At 42.6% G+C, this 20,926-nt stretch overlaps 4 non-coding genes and 20 pseudogenes across 4 annotated transcripts; all 24 read left to right on the plus strand.

Moving 5' to 3' along the window:
* Positions 1–87: 87 nt before the first annotated feature.
* Positions 88–206, plus strand: LOC148857048 (5S ribosomal RNA). Its single transcript, XR_016097953.1, has one exon. It is a non-coding gene; the product is annotated as a 5S ribosomal RNA (ribosomal RNA).
* Positions 207–565: 359 nt separating this feature from the next.
* LOC148857049 (5S ribosomal RNA) lies at positions 566–684 on the plus strand (annotated as a pseudogene).
* Positions 685–1,043: 359 nt separating this feature from the next.
* On the plus strand, positions 1,044–1,161 carry LOC148857050 (5S ribosomal RNA; annotated as a pseudogene).
* Positions 1,162–1,520: 359 nt separating this feature from the next.
* Positions 1,521–1,638, plus strand: LOC148857051 (5S ribosomal RNA; annotated as a pseudogene).
* A 359-nt stretch (positions 1,639–1,997) lies between these two features.
* Positions 1,998–2,116, plus strand: LOC148857052 (5S ribosomal RNA; annotated as a pseudogene).
* A 359-nt stretch (positions 2,117–2,475) lies between these two features.
* Positions 2,476–2,593, plus strand: LOC148857053 (5S ribosomal RNA; annotated as a pseudogene).
* A 359-nt stretch (positions 2,594–2,952) lies between these two features.
* On the plus strand, positions 2,953–3,071 carry LOC148857054 (5S ribosomal RNA; annotated as a pseudogene).
* A 359-nt stretch (positions 3,072–3,430) lies between these two features.
* On the plus strand, positions 3,431–3,548 carry LOC148857055 (5S ribosomal RNA; annotated as a pseudogene).
* A 359-nt stretch (positions 3,549–3,907) lies between these two features.
* Positions 3,908–4,026, plus strand: LOC148857056 (5S ribosomal RNA; annotated as a pseudogene).
* A 359-nt stretch (positions 4,027–4,385) lies between these two features.
* On the plus strand, positions 4,386–4,503 carry LOC148857057 (5S ribosomal RNA; annotated as a pseudogene).
* A 359-nt stretch (positions 4,504–4,862) lies between these two features.
* Positions 4,863–4,981, plus strand: LOC148857058 (5S ribosomal RNA). Its single transcript, XR_016097709.1, has one exon. It is a non-coding gene; the product is annotated as a 5S ribosomal RNA (ribosomal RNA).
* A 359-nt stretch (positions 4,982–5,340) lies between these two features.
* LOC148857059 (5S ribosomal RNA) lies at positions 5,341–5,459 on the plus strand (annotated as a pseudogene).
* Positions 5,460–5,818: 359 nt separating this feature from the next.
* LOC148857060 (5S ribosomal RNA) lies at positions 5,819–5,936 on the plus strand (annotated as a pseudogene).
* Positions 5,937–6,295: 359 nt separating this feature from the next.
* Positions 6,296–6,413, plus strand: LOC148857061 (5S ribosomal RNA; annotated as a pseudogene).
* Positions 6,414–6,772: 359 nt separating this feature from the next.
* On the plus strand, positions 6,773–6,891 carry LOC148857062 (5S ribosomal RNA; annotated as a pseudogene).
* Positions 6,892–7,250: 359 nt separating this feature from the next.
* Positions 7,251–7,368, plus strand: LOC148857063 (5S ribosomal RNA; annotated as a pseudogene).
* A 359-nt stretch (positions 7,369–7,727) lies between these two features.
* On the plus strand, positions 7,728–7,846 carry LOC148857064 (5S ribosomal RNA; annotated as a pseudogene).
* A 359-nt stretch (positions 7,847–8,205) lies between these two features.
* On the plus strand, positions 8,206–8,323 carry LOC148857065 (5S ribosomal RNA; annotated as a pseudogene).
* Positions 8,324–8,682: 359 nt separating this feature from the next.
* LOC148857066 (5S ribosomal RNA) lies at positions 8,683–8,801 on the plus strand (annotated as a pseudogene).
* A 359-nt stretch (positions 8,802–9,160) lies between these two features.
* Positions 9,161–9,278, plus strand: LOC148857067 (5S ribosomal RNA; annotated as a pseudogene).
* Positions 9,279–9,637: 359 nt separating this feature from the next.
* LOC148857068 (5S ribosomal RNA) lies at positions 9,638–9,756 on the plus strand. Its single transcript, XR_016097954.1, has one exon. It is a non-coding gene; the product is annotated as a 5S ribosomal RNA (ribosomal RNA).
* A 359-nt stretch (positions 9,757–10,115) lies between these two features.
* On the plus strand, positions 10,116–10,234 carry LOC148857069 (5S ribosomal RNA; annotated as a pseudogene).
* A 359-nt stretch (positions 10,235–10,593) lies between these two features.
* LOC148857070 (5S ribosomal RNA) lies at positions 10,594–10,711 on the plus strand (annotated as a pseudogene).
* A 7,889-nt stretch (positions 10,712–18,600) lies between these two features.
* On the plus strand, positions 18,601–18,707 carry LOC148857071 (small nucleolar RNA R71). The gene has a single exon (XR_016095207.1). It is a non-coding gene; the product is annotated as a small nucleolar RNA R71 (small nucleolar RNA).
* The last annotated feature ends 2,219 nt before the right edge of the window (positions 18,708–20,926 follow it).

The following is a 20,926-nucleotide window of genomic DNA, read 5'->3' on the forward strand; positions in this document are numbered from 1 at the left end:
CATACACCGTTTTTTCAAGTCTGAAATAATTAATCGAGGGGAACAAGATAGTGAGTGCATAAGGATTTAAGCGAGCAAAAAGCAAACGGGTGCGATCATACCAGCACTAATGCACCGGATCCCATCAGAACTCCGAATTTAAGCTTGCTTGGGCAAGAGTAGTACTAGGATGGGTGACCTCCTGGGAAGTCCTCGTGTTGCACCCCAATTTTATTAATATTTTATTTTTGATATACTATTTGCAAATTCCATATGTCATTTCGGCGAGACAACTGGAAACAACGCGCCGGATACTCGGACCATTTGCGGCACGATCGTCACTACTAAATGGGAACGGTGCAAAACCGGGCTTTTAGCATTCATCGTGCATTGTGGGCCCCGTGATATTATTGCATCTATCCGGGGCTGCGGCAGATCTGGAAAGGAAGAACTCCGCTCACGTGGGAGCTTGTGCACGGTTACAATGGGAGGAAAGTTGCATACACCATTTTTTCAAGTCTGAAAGAATTAATGGAGGGGAGCAAGATAGTGAGTGCATAAAGATTTAAGCGAGCAAGAAGCAAACAGGTGCGATCATACCAGCACTAATACACCGGATCCCATCAGAACTCCGAAGTTAAGCGTGCTTGGGCGAGAGTAGTACTAGGATTGGTGAACTCCTAGGAAGTCCTCGTGTTGCACCCCAATTTTATTAATATTTTATTTTTGATATACTATTTTCAAATTCCATATGTCGTTTCGGCGAGACAACTGGAAACAACGCGCCGGATACTCGGAGCATTTACGGTTCGATCGTCATTTCTGAATGGGAACGGTGCAAAACTGGGATTTGGGCGTTCGTCATGGATTGTGGGCCCCGTGATATTATTGCATCTATCCGGGGCTGCGGCAGATCTGGAAATGAATAACTCCGCTCACGTGGGAGCTTGTGCACGGGTACCAAGGGAGGAAAGTTGCATACACCATTTTTTCAAGCCTGAAAGAATTAATGGAGGGGAGCAAAATAGTGAGTGCATAAAGATTTAAGCGAGCAAAAAGAAAATGGGTGCGATCATACAAGCACTAATGCATCGGATCCCATTTGAACTCCGAAGTTAAGCGTTCTTGGCGAGAGTAGTACTAAGATTGGTGACCTCCTAGGAAGTCCTCGTGTTGCACCCCAATTTTATTAATATTTTATTTTTGATATACTATTTGCAAATTCCATATGTCGTTTCGGCGAAACAACTGGAAACAACGCGCCGGATACTCGGACCATTTGCGATTCGATCGTCATTATTGAATGGGAACGGTGCAAAACCGGGCTTTGGGTGTTCGTCGTGCATTGTGGACCCCGCGATACTGTTGCATCTATCCGGGGCTACGGCAGATCTGGAAATGAATAACTCCGCTCACGTGGGAGCTTGTGCACGGGTACCAAGGGAGGAAAGTTGCATACACCATTTCTTCAAGTCTGAAACAATTAATGGAGGGGAGCAAAATAGTGAGTGCATAAAGATTTAAGCGAGCAAAAAGAAAATGGGTGCGATCATACAAGCACTAATGCATTGGATCCCATTTGAACTCCGAAGTTAAGCGTTCCTGGCGAGAGTAGTACTAAGATTGGTGACCTCCTAGGAAGTCCTCGTGTTGCACCCCAATTTTATTAATATTTTGTTTTTGATATACTATTTGCAAATTCCATATGTCGTTTCGGCGAAACAACTGGAAACAACGTGCCGGATACTCGGACCATTTGTGGTTCGATCGTCATTATTGAATGGGAACGGTGCAAAACCGGGCTTTGGGTGTTCGTCGTGCATTGTGGGCCCCGCGATACTATTGCATCTATCCGGGGCTGCGGCAGATCTGGAAATGAATAACTCCGCTCACGTGGGAGCTTGTGCACGGGTACCAAGGGAGGAAAGTTGCATACACCATTTTTTCAAGTCTGAATGAATTAATGGAGGGGAGCAAGATAGTGAGTGCATAAAGATTTAAGCGAGCAAGAAGCAATCGGGTGCGATCATTCCAGCACTAATACACCAGATCCCATCAGAACTCCGAAGTTAAGCGTGCTTGGGCGAGAGTAGTACTAGGATTGGTGAACTCCTAGGAAGTCCTCGTGTTGCACCCCAATTTTATTAATATTTTATTTTTGATATACTATTTGCAAATTCCATATGTCGTTTCAGCGAGACAAGTGGAAACAACGCGCCGGATACTCGGAGCATTTGCGGTTCGATCGTCATTATTGAATGGGAACGGTGCAAAACCGGGCTTTGGGTGTTCGTCGTGCATTGTGGGCCCCGCGATAGTATTGCATCTATCCGGGGCTGCGGCAGATCTGGAAATGAATAACTCCGCTCACGTGGGAGCTTGTGCACGGGTACCAAGGGAGGAAAGTTGCATACACCATTTTTTCAAGCCTGAAAGAATTAATGGAGGGGAGCAAAATAGTGAGTGCACAAAGATTTAAGCGAGCAAAAAGAAAATGGGTGCGATCATACAAGCACTAATGCATCGGATCCCATTTGAACTCCGAAGTTAAGCGTTCTTGGCGAGAGTATTACTAAGATTGGTGACCTCCTAGGAAGTCCTCGTGTTGCACCCCAATTTTATTAATATTTTATTTTTGATATACTATTTGCAAATTCCATATGTCGTTTCGGCGAGACAACTGGAAACAACGCGCCGGATACTCGGACCATTTGCGGTTCGATCGTCATTATTGAATGGGAACGGTGCAAAATCGGGCTTTTCGCATTCGTCGTGCATTGTGGGCCCCACGATATTATTGCATCTATCCGGGGCTGCGGCAGATCTGGAAAGGAATAACTCCGCTCACGTGGGAGCTTGTGCACGGTTACCAAGGGAGGAAAGTTGCATACACCATTTTTTCAAGTCTAAAAGAATTAATGGAGGGGAGCAAGATAGTGAGTGCATAAAGATTTAAGCGAGCAAAAAGCAAACAGGTGCGATCATACCAGCACTAAAACACCGGATCCCATCAGAACTCCGAAGTTAAGCGTGCTTGGGGGAGAGTAGTACTAGGATTGGTGAACTCCGAGGAAGTCCTCGTGTTGCACCCCAATTTTATTAATATTTTATTTTTGATATACTATTTTCAAATTCCATATGTCGTTTCGGCGAGACAACTGGAAACAACGCGCCGGATACTCGGAGCATTTACGGTTCGATCATCATTACTGAATGGGAACGGTGCAAAACTGGGATTTGGGCGTTCGTCATGGATTGTGGGCCCCGCGATATTATTGCATCTATCCGGGGCTGCGGCAGATCTGGAAATGAATAACTCCGCTCACGTGGGAGCTTGTGCACGGGTACCAAGTGAGGAAAGTTGCATACACCGTTTTTTCAAGTCTGAAAGAATTAATGGAGGGGAGCAAAATAGTTAGTGCATAAAGATTTAAGCGAGCAAAAAGAAAATGGGTGCGATCATACAAGCACTAATGCATCGGATCCCATTTGAACTCCGAAGTTAAGCGTTCTTGGCGAGAGTAGTACTAAGATTGGTGACCTCCTAGGAAGTCCTCGTGTTGCACCCCAATTTTATTAATATTTTATTTTTGATATACTATTTGCAAATTCCATATGTCGTTTCGGCGAAACAACTGGAAAGAATGCGCCGGATACTCGGACCATTTGCGGTTCGATCGTCATTATTGAATGGGAACGGTGCAAAACCGGGCTTTGGGTGTTCGTCGTGCATTATGGGCCCCGCGATACTGTTGCATCTATCCAGGGCTGCGGCAGATCTGGAAATGAATAACTCCGCTCACGTGGGAGCATGTGCACGGGTACCAAGGGAGGAAAGTTGCATACACCGTTTTTTCAAGTCTGAATGAATTAATGGAGGGGACCAAGATAGTGAGTGCATAAAGATTTAAGCGAGCAAGAAGCAATCGGGTGCGATCATACCAGCACTAATACACCAGATCCCATCAGAACTTCGAAGTTAAGCGTGCTTGGGCGAGAGTTGTACTAGGATTGGTGAACTCCTAGGAAGTCCTCGTGTTGCACCCCAATTTTATTAATATTTTATTTTTGATATACTATTTGCAAATTCCATATGTCGTTTCGGCGAGACAAGTGGAAACAACGCGCCGGATACTCGGAGCATTTGCGGTTCGATCGTCATTATTGAATGGGAACGGTGCAAAACCGGGCTTTGGGTGTTCGTCGTGCACTGTGGGCCCTGCGATAGTATTGCATCTATCCGGGGCTGCGGCAGATCTGGAAATGAATAACTCCACTCACGTGGGAGCTTGTGCACGGGTACCAAGGGAGGAAAGTTGCATACACCATTTTTTCAAGTCTGAAAGAATTAATGGAGGGGAGCAAAATAGTGAATGCATAAAGATTTAAGCATGCAGGAAGAAAATGGCTGCGATCATACCAGCACTAATGCATCGGAACCCATTTGAACTTCGAAGTTAAGCGTTCTTGGCGAGAGAAGTACTAAGATTGGTGACCTCCTAGGAAGTCCTCGTGTTGCACCCCAATTTTATTAATATTTTATTTTTGATATACTATTTGCAAATTCCATATGTCGTTTCGGCGATACAACCAGAAACAACGCGCCGGATACTCGGACCATTTGCGGCACGATCGTCATTACTGAATAGGAATGGTGCAAAACCGGGCTTTTGGCATTCGTCGTGCATTGGGGGCCCCGCGATATTATTGCATCTATCCGGGGCTGCGGCAGATCTACAAAGGAATAACTCCGCTCACGTGGAAGCTTGTGCACGGTTACCAAGGGAGGAAAGTTGCATACACCGTTTTTTCAAGTCTGAAATAATTAATCGAGGGGAACAAGATAGTGAGTGCATAAGGATTTAAGCGAGCAAAAAGCAAACGGGTGCGATCATACCAGCAGTAATGCACCGGATCCCATCAGAACTCCGAATTTAAGCTTGCTTGGGCAAGAGTAGTACTAGGATGGGTGACCTCCTGGGAAGTCCTCGTGTTGCACCCCAATTTTATTAATATTTTATTTTTGATATACTATTTGCAAATTCCATATGTCATTTCGGCGAGACAACTGGAAACAACGCGCCGGATACTCGGACCATTTGCGGCACGATCGTCATTACTAAATGGGAACGGTGCAAAACCGGGCTTTTAGCATTCATCGTGCATTGTGGGCCCCGTGATATTATTGCATCTATCCGGGGCTGCGGCAGATCTGGAAAGGAAGAACTCCGCTCACGTGGGAGCTTGTGCACGGTTACAATGGGAGGAAAGTTGCATACACCATTTTTTCAAGTCTGAAAGAATTAATGGAGGGGAGCAAGATGGTGAGTGCATAAAGATTTAAGCGAGCAAGAAGCAAACAGGTGCGATCATACCAGCACTAATACACCGGATCCCATCAGAACTCCGAAGTTAAGCGTGCTTGGGCGAGAGTAGTATTAGGATTGGTGAACACCTAGGAAGTCCTCGTGTTGCACCCCAATTTTATTAATATTTTATTTTTGATATACTATTTTCAAATTCCATATGTCGTTTCGGCGAGACAACTGGAAACAACGCGCCGGATACTCGGAGCATTTACGGTTCGATCGTCATTACTGAATGGGAACGGTGCAAAACTGGGATTTGGGCGTTCGTCATGGATTGTGGGCCCCGCGATATTATTGCATCTATCCGGGGCTGCGGCAGATCTGGAAATGAATAACTCCGCTCACGTGGGAGCTTGTGCACGGGAATCAAGGGAGGAAAGATGCATACACCGTTTTTTCAAGCCAGAAAGAATTAATGGAGGGGAGCAAAATAGTGAGTGCATAAAGATTTAAGCGAGCAAAAAGAAAATGGGTGCGATCATACAAGCACTAATGCATCGGATCCCATTTGAACTCCGAAGTTAAGCGTTCTTGGCGAGAGTAGTACTAAGATTGGTGACCTCCTAGGAAGTCCTCGTGTTGCACCCCAATTTTATTAATATTTTATTTTTGATATACTATTTGCAAATTCCATATGTCGTTTCGGCGAAATAACTGGAAACAACGCGCCGGATACTCGGACCATTTGCGGTTCGATCGTCATTATTGAATGGGAACGGTGCAAAACCGGGCTTTGGGTGTTCGTCGTGCATTGTGGGCCCCGCGATACTGTTGCATCTATCTGGGGCTACGGCAGATCTGGAAATGAATAACTCCGCTCACGTGGGAGCTTGTGCACGGGTACCAAGGGAGGAAAGTTGCATACACCATTTCTTCAAGTCTGAAACAATTAATGGAGGGGAGCAAAATAGTGAGTGCATAAAGATTTAAGCGAGCAAAAAGAAAATGGGTGCGATCATACAAGCACTAATGCATTGGATCCCATTTGAACTCCGAAGTTAAGCGTTCCTGGCGAGAGTAGTACTAAGATTGGTGACCTCCTAGGAAGTCCTCGTGTTGCACCCCAATTTTATTAATATTTTGTTTTTGATATACTATTTGCAAATTCCATATGTCGTTTCGGCGAAACAACTGGAAACAACGTGCCGGATACTCGGACCATTTGTGGTTCGATCGTCATTATTGAATGGGAACGGTGCAAAACCGGGCTTTGGGTGTTCGTCGTGCATTGTGGGCCCCGCGATACTATTGCATCTATCCGGGGCTGCGGCAGATCTGGAAATGAATAACTCCGCTCACGTGGGAGCTTGTGCACGGGTACCAAGGGAGGAAAGTTGCATACACCATTTTTTCAAGTCTGAATGAATTAATGGAGGGGAGCAAGATAGTGAGTGCATAAAGATTTAAGCGAGCAAGAAGCAATCGGGTGCGATCATTCCAGCACTAATACACCAGATCCCATCAGAACTCCGAAGTTAAGCGTGCTTGGGCGAGAGTAGTACTAGGATTGGTGAACTCCTAGGAAGTCCTCGTGTTGCACCCCAATTTTATTAATATTTTATTTTTGATATACTATTTCCAAATTCCATATGTCGTTTCAGCGAGACAAGTGGAAACAACGCGCCGGATACTCGGAGCATTTGCGGTTCGATCGTCATTATTGAATGGGAACGGTGCAAAACCGGGCTTTGGGTGTTCGTCGTGCATTGTGGGCCCCGCGATAGTATTGCATCTATCCGGGGCTGCGGCAGATCTGGAAATGAATAACTCCGCTCACGTGGGAGCTTGTGCACGGGTACCAAGGGAGGAAAGTTGCATACACCGTTTTTTCAAGCCTGAAAGAATTAATGGAGGGGAGCAAAATAGTGAGTGCATAAAGATTTAAGCGAGCAAAAAGAAAATGGGTGCGATCATACAAGCACTAATGCATCGGATCCCATTTGAACTCCGAAGTTAAGCGTTCTTGGCGAGAGTATTACTAAGATTGGTGACCTCCTAGGAAGTCCTCGTGTTGCACCCCAATTTTATTAATATTTTATTTTTGATATACTATTTGCAAATTCCATATGTCGTTTCGGCGAGACAACTGGAAACAACGCGCCGGATACTCGGACCATTTGCGGTTCGATCGTCATTATTGAATGGGAACGGTGCAAAATCGGGCTTTTCGCATTCGTCGTGCATTGTGGGCCCCACGATATTATTGCATCTATCCGGGGCTGCGGCAGATCTGGAAAGGAATAACTCCGCTCACGTGGGAGCTTGTGCACGGTTACCAAGGGAGGAAAGTTGCATACACCATTTTTTCAAGTCTAAAAGAATTAATGGAGGGGAGCAAGATAGTGAGTGCATAAAGATTTAAGCGAGCAAAAAGCAAACAGGTGCGATCATACCAGCACTAAAACACCGGATCCCATCAGAACTCCGAAGTTAAGCGTGCTTGGGGGAGAGTAGTACTAGGATTGGTGAACTCCTAGGAAGTCCTCGTGTTGCACCCCAATTTTATTAATATTTTATTTTTGATATACTATTTTCAAATTCCATATGTCGTTTCGGCGAGACAACTGGAAACAACGCGCCGGATACTCGGAGCATTTACGGTTCGATCATCATTACTGAATGGGAACGGTGCAAAACTGGGATTTGGGCGTTCGTCATGGATTGTGGGCCCCGCGATATTATTGCATCTATCCGGGGCTGCGGCAGATCTGGAAATGAATAACTCCGCTCACGTGGGAGCTTGTGCACGGGTACCAAGTGAGGAAAGTTGCATACACCGTTTTTTCAAGTCTGAAAGAATTAATGGAGGGGAGCAAAATAGTTAGTGCATAAAGATTTAAGCGAGCAAAAAGAAAATGGGTGCGATCATACAAGCACTAATGCATCGGATCCCATTTGAACTCCGAAGTTAAGCGTTCTTGGCGAGAGTAGTACTAAGATTGGTGACCTCCTAGGAAGTCCTCGTGTTGCACCCCAATTTTATTAATATTTTATTTTTGATATACTATTTGCAAATTCCATATGTCGTTTCGGCGAAACAACTGGAAAGAATGCGCCGGATACTCGGACCATTTGCGGTTCGATCGTCATTATTGAATGGGAACGGTGCGAAACCGGGCTTTGGGTGTTCGTCGTGCATTATGGGCCCCGCGATACTGTTGCATCTATCCAGGGCTGCGGCAGATCTGGAAATGAATAACTCCGCTCACGTGGGAGCATGTGCACGGGTACCAAGGGAGGAAAGTTGCATACACCGTTTTTTCAAGTCTGAATGAATTAATGGAGGGGAGCAAGATAGTGAGTGCATAAAGATTTAAGCGAGCAAGAAGCAATCGGGTGCGATCATACCAGCACTAATACACCAGATCCCATCAGAACTTCGAAGTTAAGCGTGCTTGGGCGAGAGTTGTACTAGGATTGGTGAACTCCTAGGAAGTCCTCGTGTTGCACCCCAATTTTATTAATATTTTATTTTTGATATACTATTTGCAAATTCCATATGTCGTTTCGGCGAGACAAGTGGAAACAACGCGCCGGATACTCGGAGCATTTGCGGTTCGATCGTCATTATTGAATGGGAACGGTGCAAAACCGGGCTTTGGGTGTTCGTCGTGCATTGTGGGCCCTGCGATAGTATTGCATCTATCCGGGGCTGCGGCAGATCTGGAAATGAATAACTCCACTCACGTGGGAGCTTGTGCACGGGTACCAAGGGAGGAAAGTTGCATACACCATTTTTTCAAGTCTGAAAGAATTAATGGAGGGGAGCAAAATAGTGAATGCATAAAGATTTAAGCATGCAGGAAGAAAATGGCTGCGATCATACCAGCACTAATGCATCGGAACCCATTTGAACTTCGAAGTTAAGCGTTCTTGGCGAGAGAAGTACTAAGATTGGTGACCTCCTAGGAAGTCCTCGTGTTGCACCCCAATTTTATTAATATTTTATTTTTGATATACTATTTGCAAATTCCATATGTCGTTTCGGCGATACAACCAGAAACAACGCGCCGGATACTCGGACCATTTGCGGCACGATCGTCATTACTGAATAGGAATGGTGCAAAACCGGGCTTTTGGCATTCGTCGTGCATTGGGGGCCCCGCGATATTATTGCATCTATCCGGGGCTGCGGCAGATCTACAAAGGAATAACTCCGCTCACGTGGAAGCTTGTGCACGGTTACCAAGGGAGGAAAGTTGCATACACCGTTTTTTCAAGTCTGAAATAATTAATCGAGGGGAACAAGATAGTGAGTGCATAAGGATTTAAGCGAGCAAAAAGCAAACGGGTGCGATCATACCAGCACTAATGCACCGGATCCCATCAGAACTCCGAATTTAAGCTTGCTTGGGCAAGAGTAGTACTAGGATGGGTGACCTCCTGGGAAGTCCTCGTGTTGCACCCCAATTTTATTAATATTTTATTTTTGATATACTATTTGCAAATTCCATATGTCATTTCGGCGAGACAACTGGAAACAACGCGCCGGATACTCGGACCATTTGCGGCACGATCGTCATTACTAAATGGGAACGGTGCAAAACCGGGCTTTTAGCATTCATCGTGCATTGTGGGCCCCGTGATATTATTGCATCTATCCGGGGCTGCGGCAGATCTGGAAAGGAAGAACTCCGCTCACGTGGGAGCTTGTGCACGGTTACAATGGGAGGAAAGTTGCATACACCATTTTTTCAAGTCTGAAAGAATTAATGGAGGGGAGCAAGATAGTGAGTGCATAAAGATTTAAGCGAGCAAGAAGCAAACAGGTGCGATCATACCAGCACTAATACACCGGATCCCATCAGAACTCCGAAGTTAAGCGTGCTTGGGCGAGAGTAGTATTAGGATTGGTGAACTCCTAGGAAGTCCTCGTGTTGCACCCCAATTTTATTAATATTTTATTTTTGATATACTATTTTCAAATTCCATATGTCGTTTCGGCGAGACAACTGGAAACAACGCGCCGGATACTCGGAGCATTTACGGTTCGATCGTCATTACTGAATGGGAACGGTGCAAAACTGGGATTTGGGCGTTCGTCATGGATTGTGGGCCCCGCGATATTATTGCATCTATCCGGGGCTGCGGCAGATCTGGAAATGAATAACTCCGCTCACGTGGGAGCTTGTGCACGGGTACCAAGGGAGGAAAGTTGCATACACCGTTTTTTCAAGCCTGAAAGAATTAATGGAGGGGAGCAAAATAGTGAGTGCATAAAGATTTAAGCGAGCAAAAAGAAAATGGGTGCGATCATACAAGCACTAATGCATCGGATCCCATTTGAACTCCGAAGTTAAGCGTTCTTGGCGAGAGTAGTACTAAGATTGGTGACCTCCTAGGAAGTCCTCGTGTTGCACCCCAATTTTATTAATATTTTATTTTTGATATACTATTTGCAAATTCCATATGTCGTTTCGGCGAAATAACTGGAAACAACGCGCCGTATACTCGGACCATTTGCGGTTCGATCGTCATTATTGAATGGGAACGGTGCAAAACCGGGCTTTGGGTGTTCGTCGTGCATTGTGGGCCCCGCGATACTGTTGCATCTATCTGGGGCTACGGCAGATCTGGAAATGAATAACTCCGCTCACGTGGGAGCTTGTGCACGGGTACCAAGGGAGGAAAGTTGCATACACCGTTTTTTCAAGTCTGAATGAATTAATGGAGGGGAGCAAGATAGTGAGTGCATAAAGATTTAAGCGAGCAAGAAGCAATCGGGTGCGATCATTGATGTGTGGCTCATTGTGACACTAGCAAGTGCACTAGCCGTTCAAGTAATAAAGTAGTGAGTGAAGTATCGTTCCCACGAGGATTTAGGAAACAATTACCAATACTAAATTGAACATTTCTTATCTGATCAACAAATAAATCAAAACTCTAATGAAAGCTAAGAAATCCTAAATTAAAATCTATCTAAATCATTGGTCCAATTGCCTTCAATTCAGGTTAGAAGAGTAAGCAGTAAATGTCAATCTCAGAATTCAGCAATCTATCAATTTGGATCATTCGAATGAATCATGATTGAGCCTTGGTTTGGTGAAACCCCAAGGTCATGAACAGCCTCTCTCAAGCGCATGTTCATCCTATGCATGAGTGACGGTTCTTCTATCTCTAGCAAGAATCTAATCCTCATGCATGCATTTCTTCAAACACTTCTAAGGCATCAATTCAAATCTGAATTGATCACCAACTGAATTGTGCAAGTTATCTCTAACCTTGCACTCAATTCAGTTCTTGAATAGTAGATCTGAATTCCTAGAGTCTCTCTCAAGCACTCTAGGAATTCCAAGCTGTAGATTAATTCGCCCAATCTGAAAATTGCAGATCTGAATTATCTTTCAAGCAATTCAGATCTTGCAATCTCAGATCTGAGAATTCAGATCTGAGTTTTGAAGGTTAATTGGCCGAATTAATCTACAATCACACCCTTATTCAAGAAACTTCAAATACAATGCATGACCATTTGAATGAATCAAAAAGAATTAGATTGCTGAACTGAAATTTTACAAGCTGAAATACATCAAGGAAGAATGGAAACAAGGAGAAAGAAGAAAGAACATATAACTAAGAAACTGAATTCAAATCAAAAGAGAATGAAACTACAAATGATTTATTACAGAAGATCTTTGAATCACAAACTCTCAATTCGAACTCACCTTCTTCTTCTAGCTTGCTTGTCTTGAACTTCCTTCAGCCCTTCTTCTTCTTCTTCCTTGCGCCTAGCCTTCTTCTCTTCTCTTCTCTCAAGGTGGCCGAACCTCTAAGAGTGGGAGAGCCTTCCTCTCAAGCAATTGAACAACTTTCTCCCCTCCTAGAGGCCTCCTTATATAGTTTTTCAAGGGGGCTCTTGCCCCTTCTTGAAGCCTCTAGAATGGGGTGTATTACACCCCTCATGAACCTTCTAGAGTGCTCCCTCCTTCTCTTCAAGAAACTCCTAGAAGTTGCCGCCCCTAGCTCCCTTTGGGCTGCTATTTGGGCTACAACTTAGCTTGCTTTTGAGCTCATGTGGGCTACACTCTAGGCTGTTATTTGGGCTAAAAATGGGCCTTCCTTGCTGGGCCGAATTCTCCTCATAGCTAGGCTTCTTCCCTTGGATTTTCCAAAGAGTTTCACTTGCTCTTCTTGGGCCGAATGAAATTCTCTTGCTCTCATGGCTGGGCCGGGCTGAACTTGATAAATTTTTGGGTTTTCTTTTCTTGCTTTTGCCTTCTTTTTGTTGATTTGGCTCCCCCTGAAATCTTTCTTGCAATCAAGCTAAAATACGCCAAAAATTTAATTAAACCATTATAAAATTTCATGCAAAAACCTCATAAAATATAGATAAATTGTAAGTTCATCAAATACCCCCACACTTAAGCTTTTGCTTGTCCTCAAGCAAAGACATCAGCCATAAACTTAACATTCCCCCCTTCTGTTCTCACCATTTACCTGGTGAACTTTTTAAGATAGAAATGCATTGAGTAGTCGAGGAACTTTTGTAAGTGCTTAACTCTTATTCTTGTAAATTACCATTTAAGATATGTATCAGATCCGAGGAAAGGAGAATATGAATTTCATCATAGTCTAGCCTTCACTCCTAATTCATATATAAATCAGCTCTTTAATTGTTCAAGGTTAATAATCAAATTTCACTGAGTTTCACATCTGTAACTAAATCTCAATGAGAGTTCAACTTTAGAGTGCCCCTTTGAACCTCGATTGTCACCACAATTACTTATTTCTAAGGGTGAGTGCATTTTATGCTCCATCTCACCTTTTTTTTTTTTTTCTTTTTTTTCTTTTCGGTGTGAGTGCATTTTATGCTCCATCTCACACTTTTCTCTCTTTTTTTTTTTTTTTTTTTTTTTTTTTTTTTTTTTTTTTTTGGTGTGAGTGCATCTTATGCTCCATCTCACACTGGTCACTTGTTTGAGGTAGGTAAATAGGACTCATGTTCTAAGCTGCTAGTTTTACTATTCAGCTCAGAATAGCGGAGTCAATTTGGGCTTTTGTCCTTCTTTGCAATTATTGAACCTCAAGAATTAGCACTTCAGATGTGCACTAGCTCTCTTGACCATTAACAATGAAATCAAGGGCTACCATACACATGAAGGAAGTTAGGGCTAGTCATGCTGAAAGGCATATTCAGCTCCCCTTTTCTCCTGCATAAATCAAATTGGGTCATTCACAAGAATAAAAACTTAACAAGTACATCAGTCTCCCTCAACTCATTGAATTCCTTCTTAAAAAAAATCATCAAATAAATAGTAATGAACTTGAGGGGTTCCAGTCTTTTTTTTTTTTTTGTTTTTTTTTTTTTTTTTTTTTGTGATGTCATTGCTTGCATATGTGTGTTGGGGTGCAAGAGGTGCATGGTTTCAACCCCCATACCCTAGCCTCGGGCTCACTCCCCCACACTTGAGATGAACATTGTCCTCAATGTTCGTAGTGTTAGGGAGTCACACTTGCTAGAGCAAACTGAAGAAAAGAAAATGATGAACTGAGTCCTTAAAGAATTGGAATTTCGAGAAAAAGATCTTTATTTTACTAACTAATATTCTAAAAAGATAAATGACAAAAAGATTCCTTAACTTGTTCATGAGCAGGCATAAGAGATTATTGGTTATCTAGATAAACAGTGGATGGAGGGGGTACAGTACTGCCCATTAAATATGGTTTCAAGCGCTGACCATTTACTTTAAACGTGCCCTGAACTGGGTGGGTGAGTTCTATAGCCCCATGGGGAAAAACCTGTGAAATGGTAAAGGGTCCAGACCACCTGGATCTCAGCTTACCTGGAAACAAGCGGAGACGGGAATTATATAACAATACCTGTTGGCCTACATAAAAGTCCCGTCTCAGCAAGTTCTTATCATGCCAGTTTTTTATTCTTTCTTTATAAACTTTGGCATTCTCATAGGTGGTAAGTCTGAATTCATCCAATTCATTCAATTGCAACCGCCTTTTAGCCCCTGTGGCCTGAATGTCAAAATTTAAGAATTTAAGAGCCCAATAGGCCTTGTGTTCCAATTCAACTGGTAAATGGCATGCTTTACCAAAGACCAATCTGTAGGGGGACATGCCAATAGGTGTCTTAAATGCAGTTCTGTATGCCCATAATGCATCATCTAATTTGATGGACCAATCTTTTCTGGTGGATGCTACGGTCTTTTCCAGAATTCTTTTGAGTTCCCTGTTAGCCAACTCCACTTGGCCACTGGTTTGAGGGTGATAAGGGGTAGCTAATTTATGTGTAATTCCATATTTCTGCATTAACCTCTCAAATTGGCTATTGCAGAAGTGAGTTCCCCTATCACTAATTATAGCTCGCGGAGTGCCAAATCGGGAGAATAGCTTCTTTAGGAAGTGTACTACCCTTCTTGAGTCATTTGTGGGTAAAGCCATGGCTTCTACCCATTTGGATACATAGTCAACTGCAACGAGGATGTACTTATTCCCAAAAGAATTCGGGAAAGGTCCCATGAAATCTATACCCCAAACATCAAAGATTTCACAGATTAAAATATTGGAAAGGGGCATTTCATTCCGTCGGGAAATGTTTCCCGATCTTTGGCATTTGTCACATGTGGACACATACCGATGGGCATCTTTGAAGAGTGTGGGCCAATAAAAACCTGATTGCAAAACCTTGGCTGCCGTGCGACTAGCTCCAAAATGACCTCCTGCTTCTTTATCATGGCAAAATTGGAGTACCGACTCCATCTCCTCCTCGGGGACACATCTCCTTATGATCTGATCTGCACACAATTTATACAAAAAGGGTTCCTCCCATAGATAGTATTTTACATCAGAAAAGAATTTCTTTTTCTGTTGATATGAAAGGTTAGGAGGAAGGACTTGTGCAGCTAGATAATTAGCAAAATCAGCATACCAAGGATATGAGTATTTCTGTATTGAGTACAACTGCTCATCCGGAAATTCTTCTCGAATGTTGCTGGTTATCTCCTCTTTTGAGCTTACCGTGTCCAACCGGGAGAGATGGTCAGCAGCCAGGTTTGCAGCACCCTTCAGGTCTCTAATCTCAATGTCAAACTCTTGCAATAAAAGGATCCACCTGATCAGTCTTGGTTTTGAGTTTTGCTTGGTAAGCAAGTGCCTTAATGCCGAGTGATCTGTGTGGACAACAACCTTGGATAATATCAGATATGAACGAAACTTATCAAGTGCAAATATTACTGCTAACAGCTCCTTTTCTGTGGTGGTGTAATTGAGTTGGGGTCCAGTCAAGGTTCTGCTAGCATAGTAAATTGGCTGAAAATGTTTGTTCATTCTTTGTCCTAAAACAGCTCCTATAGCAAAATCACTCGCATCACACATCAATTCAAATGGGAGGGTCCAATCTGGTGCTATCATGATAGGTGCATGGATCAATTTGTCTTTCAAGATGTTGAAAGCATGAAGACATTCAGTTGAAAATTCAAAAGGCACTTCTTTCTGAAGCAAGGTAGATAATGGCTTGGAAATTTTTGAGAAATCTTTAATAAACCTTCTATAGAATCCGACATGTCCTAAGAAACTTCTCAAAGAATGAATAGATGTTGGGGTTGGTAATTTTTCAATTGCCTCCACCTTGGCCTTGTCGACTTCTATACCTCTTTGAGAGATCTTGTGTCCAAGCACTATGCCTTCTTGCACCATAAAATGACATTTCTCCCAATTCAACACAAGATGTGTTTCTTTACATCTAGTAAGCACCTGTTCCAGATTATTCAAACATGCATCAAATGAAGAGCCAAAAACTGAAAAATCATCCATGAAGATCTCAATAAATTTTTCAACCATATCAGAAAATATAGACATCATACATCGCTGAAAGGTTGCTGGGGCATTGCATAACCCAAAGGGCATCCTTCGGTATGCAAAGGTTCCATATGGGCAAGTAAAAGTGGTCTTTTCTTGATCTTCTGGTGCAATTGGTATCTGGTTATACCCTGAATATCCATCCAAGAAACAATAATACTCATGCCCGGCTAGCCTCTCCAACATTTGATCCATAAATGGGAGAGGGAAATGGTCCTTCCGGGTGGCTTCATTTAATTTTCTATAGTCAATACACACACGCCATCCGGTAATGGTTCTAGTAGGGATGAGTTCATTTTTCTCATTTGGAACAACAGTCGTACCCCCTTTTTTGGGCACAACTTGCACAGGGCTTACCCAAGAACTATCAGAAATAGGATAAATGATCCCAGCATCTAACAACTTAATTATTTCAGCCTTTACCACTTCTTTCATGTTGGGATTCAGGCGCCTTTGGGGCTGAACGGAAGGCTTGCTGTCCTCTTCCATCAAAATTCTGTGAGTGCAGATTGATGGATTAATGCCTTTGATATCTTCTACCTTCCAAGCTATAGCATTTTTGTGTTCCCGCAGCACTCTTAATAATTTTTCTCTTTGTAAGGGATTCAGTGCTGCGGAAATTATCACGGGGAGATCTGATGGTTCCTCAAGGAAAGCATACTCTAAATGGGATGGTAATTGCTTCAGTTCAAGGGTGGGGGGTTCTTGGGGTGATGGCTTACCTGATGGTCCGGGCAATTTGCCTAAGTTCTCTAATTTAAGAAACCCCTTTCCCTTGAATTGAGGCTTATCATTCAGGTATGCTATCATGAGGTTTATTTTTTCATTTTCTGTTTCTTCAAGTTCTCCCTGCTGGAGGCAGAGTTCAAGAGGATCAGTTATTCTACTTACCTGGAAGCATTCATCAATTGTCAATTCAATGGCATCAATCATAAAACAAGAATCATCACTAGAGGGTGCATGTTTCATAGCATCAGACATTTTAAAAATTATCTCCTCATCTTGTATCCTAAGGCTGAGTTGTCCTTGTTGGACATCAATCATTGCTTTCCCGGTAGCCAGGAAAGGTCTCCCTAGGATAAGCGGGACCTCCACATCTTCTTGCATGTCTAACACAATGAAATCAACTGGAAAAATGAATTTGTCAACTTTAACTAACACATCTTCTATGATCCCCCTAGGATGTCTAATGGATCTATCAGCCAATTGTAATGCCACTCTAGTGGGTTGGGGTTCATTCAACCCCAATTTCTTGAAGATAGAATATGGCATTAAATTGATGCTAGCTCCCAGGTCACATAAAGCTTTTTCAATTTTTAAACTGCCAATGGTACAAGGAATAGTGAAACTCCCTGGATCTTTGAGTTTCTGAGGCAGCTTGTTCAGAAGGATAGCAGAACATTCCTCATTTAATGCAACTGTAGCCACATCTCCCAGTTTCCTTTTGTTTGCCAATAATTCCTTCAAAAACCTTGCATAGTGTGGCATCTGGGCTAAAGCATCAGCAAAAGGAATATTAATATGTAAACTTTTAAATATTTCAAGAAACTTACCAAATTCCTTCTCCAATTTTTGTTGCTTCAGCCTGTTAGGGAATGGAACTTGTGGTTGTTGGTGCATCCCTTGTTGTGCTTCTGGTTGTTCCGTCTTCTGTTGTCTGGTTCCAAGGCTTGTTTCTGCCTTGGGTTCAGCCCAATTCTTCTTTTCTACCTCAGGCAACTCTTTTCCACTTCTTAAGGTAATAGCTTGCACCTGCTCTCGTGGATTCACTTCAGTGTTGCTTGGAAGAGTTCCCGGCAGTCTGGAAGAGATTAATTGTGCCAATTGCCCCACTTGGTTTTCCAGGTTTTTGATTGAGGCTTCCTGGTTCTGGAACCTAGTTTCTGCACCTGCTATAAATTTTGTCATCAGTTCCTCCAAATTGGATTTCGGTTCAGGCTGATGATAAGTCTGGTGGAACGGCTTGGAAATATGCTGATTTGGCCAGGACTGGTTTGAATGTCCCCTCCATCCTGGATGAAAAGTATGGTGACTCTGGTAACCCTGCTGTCTTGACGAATTGCTGACATAGTCAACTTGTTCAGTAGATGGTCTGAACTGATTGCCAACTTGGCAGTCTGTACTGATGTGGCCTCCCCCACACAATTCACAATTAAGAGGCTGCACATGCATGGCAGCTATCTGCATTTCATCTATTTTTTTACTGAGTGCTCCTATTTGTGCAGCTAGTGCTGTATAAGTGTCAACATTATGCAAGCCTTGCTGCTTCCTAGTTTGAGTCCTTTCCGAATGCCATTGATAATTGTTGGCTGCCATTTCCTCAATAAGTGCATGGGCAACCTCAGGAGTTTTATTATTTATGGATCCTCCGGCTGCAGCATCTAATATGGTCTTATTTGAGTCAGTAAGACCATTATAGAAAGTCTGCACTTGCAGCCAAATGGGGAGGCCATGGTGAGGAACTCTCCTTAACAGCTCCTTGTATCGTTCCCATGACTCATATAAAGATTCCCCCTCTTGCTGGAAAAAAGTAGTGATGTCATTCCTCATTTTAGCAGTTTTAGAAGGGGGAAAATATTTAGAGAGAAAACGGCTGGCCATTTCGTCCCATGTGGCTATAGATCCTGCCGGTAATGAGTTCAACCAAGCTTTGGCTTTATCCTTCAAAGAAAATGGGAATAACCTCAGCCGGATGGCATCATCACTTACCCCATTGTGTTTGAAGGTGTCACAGATTTCCAAGAAGTTAGCAATATGGGCATTCGGATCCTCATGGGCCATACCACAAAACTGAACCGTATTTTGTATCATTTGGATTATGGCCGGTTTAATTTCGAAGTTATTGGCAGCAATAGTTGGCCTGATAATGCTGGAGACAGTCCCGGTGAGGGTAGGCTTGGCATAATCCATCATAGTTCTTTGTTCAGCCATTTCTTGTGCTTCTTGTCTGACTTGCTTAGCAGCTCTCAAACGGACACGGAGAGTCCGTTCAATCTCTGAGTCGTAAAGGATCTCTTCCAGTTCAGGTCTGCTTGTCATAAACTGTTAAAGTCAAAGCAATAAAAATGCCAATATTCACAAAAGAAAATAAATAACTAATCCTATCACACTGAAAATGTAAAGTGAAGTATTGGAATACAAAACCTACATCCTATCATGAATAAATGAAGCCGATTATACTAAAAGCAGATTTAAACCAATCATCTTATTCAAGGTTCCTTTATCTACATCCATCGATTGCAACATCTGAATTCAGACCCAATTTAGATCTGAGTTCAGATCTACAAGTCTTTGGTATTGTTAGTCTAGAGAAATTAATAAATAATAATTCAGATCTGAGCTGGTTATCTCATACACACTCATTGGTATACACTACAATATACATCCATTAAGGTTGGAATCAATTCTGTGATGCTTTAGGGCTGAAATCAGATCTGATCTAAAAAAAAAAAAATTTAAAAGGATCTGAAATAAACTAAAACCAGTCCTGAGTTAGGCTTGGGTTAAAAACTCTACAATTGAAGCCCAAACCTGTATAGCTGATGCATATCAAACACTTGCTAAGACCTGAAAATTGGGTCTGCAATGTTTGGTATTGCAAGCTATTCGGCCCATACAACTTTTGTAGAAATCTGAAATCAGGTCTGCTAACTGTTGCACTATAGCAGCCCTGCTACAGATCTGAATGCTAAAAGAAATACTTGGAAAGTGCTAATTTTTCTTAAATATCTGAGGCATAACAATTATTCAATCCAAACATACACCTCCTTAGCTAATGTAGCTCGGTTACAAGTGGGTAAAGCCAAGAATTCAGTCCACCCAGAATTCATAGTATGCTCTGTATCAGTTCAGTCCTCACATCATATCAACTGCATTTCAGATTTGAATTTCTCTCATTCCTTGCTATCCATTCACCCTTGAGGCAGGTTGGATGTATCCTAGGGTGGATTGGGGTAGTGATGGCACCCAATTCACCTCAAACTTGCATCGGTTCAGATCTGAGTTCAGAGGAATTCAGATCTGAACTGAGCAGATCTGTAACAGCAGAATTCAGATCTGAACTCAAGTCTGAGTTTGGATCTGAATTCTCAATTGCCTTACCTTCAGTTATTGCTACCAAATTGTTTTTGGGGAATAGCAGAAGTGCCCTAGGGTGAATTGGGGTGGTGATGACACCCAATTCCCCTCAAAATTTCATCAGTTCAGGTCTGAGTTCAGAGGAACTCAGATCTGAACTGTTGCAGATCTGCAATAGCAGAATTCAGATCTGAACTCAGATCTGAGTTCTGATCCGAATTCTCAATTGCTCCTCTGGTTGTTCAAAAGATCTCCCCCTTTTTTCTTTCATTTGTTTTTTTTTTTTTTTTTTTTTTTTTTTTTTTTTTGTTTTTGTAACGAAAGAAAAGAATAATAAAATCTGAAACACAAGCAACTCTTTTCGGCTGAGGGCTGCAGATCTGAAATCTACTGATCTGAGTGCCGAATGCAACTCAGATCTGCAACACTCATGTTTATGTGAATTTTTTTTTCTTTTTCTTTATTCTTTTTGAAAGGAACAACACCAAGATTGAATAGTAATCAAATATGCCTTTATTAAAATGAAACTGAAACCAGAAAAAGAGAGTAATCTACTTAAGAAAGAAGAAACATAACTACATGAGTACAACAGTTGCAGTCCAAGCTGAAATGAAAAAGTTAGCAAATTAACCCAACTATGAATGCAATGCTGAATGAGATCAGATTAAGAATGCTCAATGTTTCCTAATATTGCT

This window comes from Nelumbo lutea, chromosome 4 (genome assembly GCF_056320005.1).
Source record: "Nelumbo lutea isolate HS-2025 chromosome 4, American lotus-T2T, whole genome shotgun sequence".
In the NCBI taxonomy this organism is placed as follows: Eukaryota; Viridiplantae; Streptophyta; class Magnoliopsida; order Proteales; family Nelumbonaceae; genus Nelumbo; species Nelumbo lutea.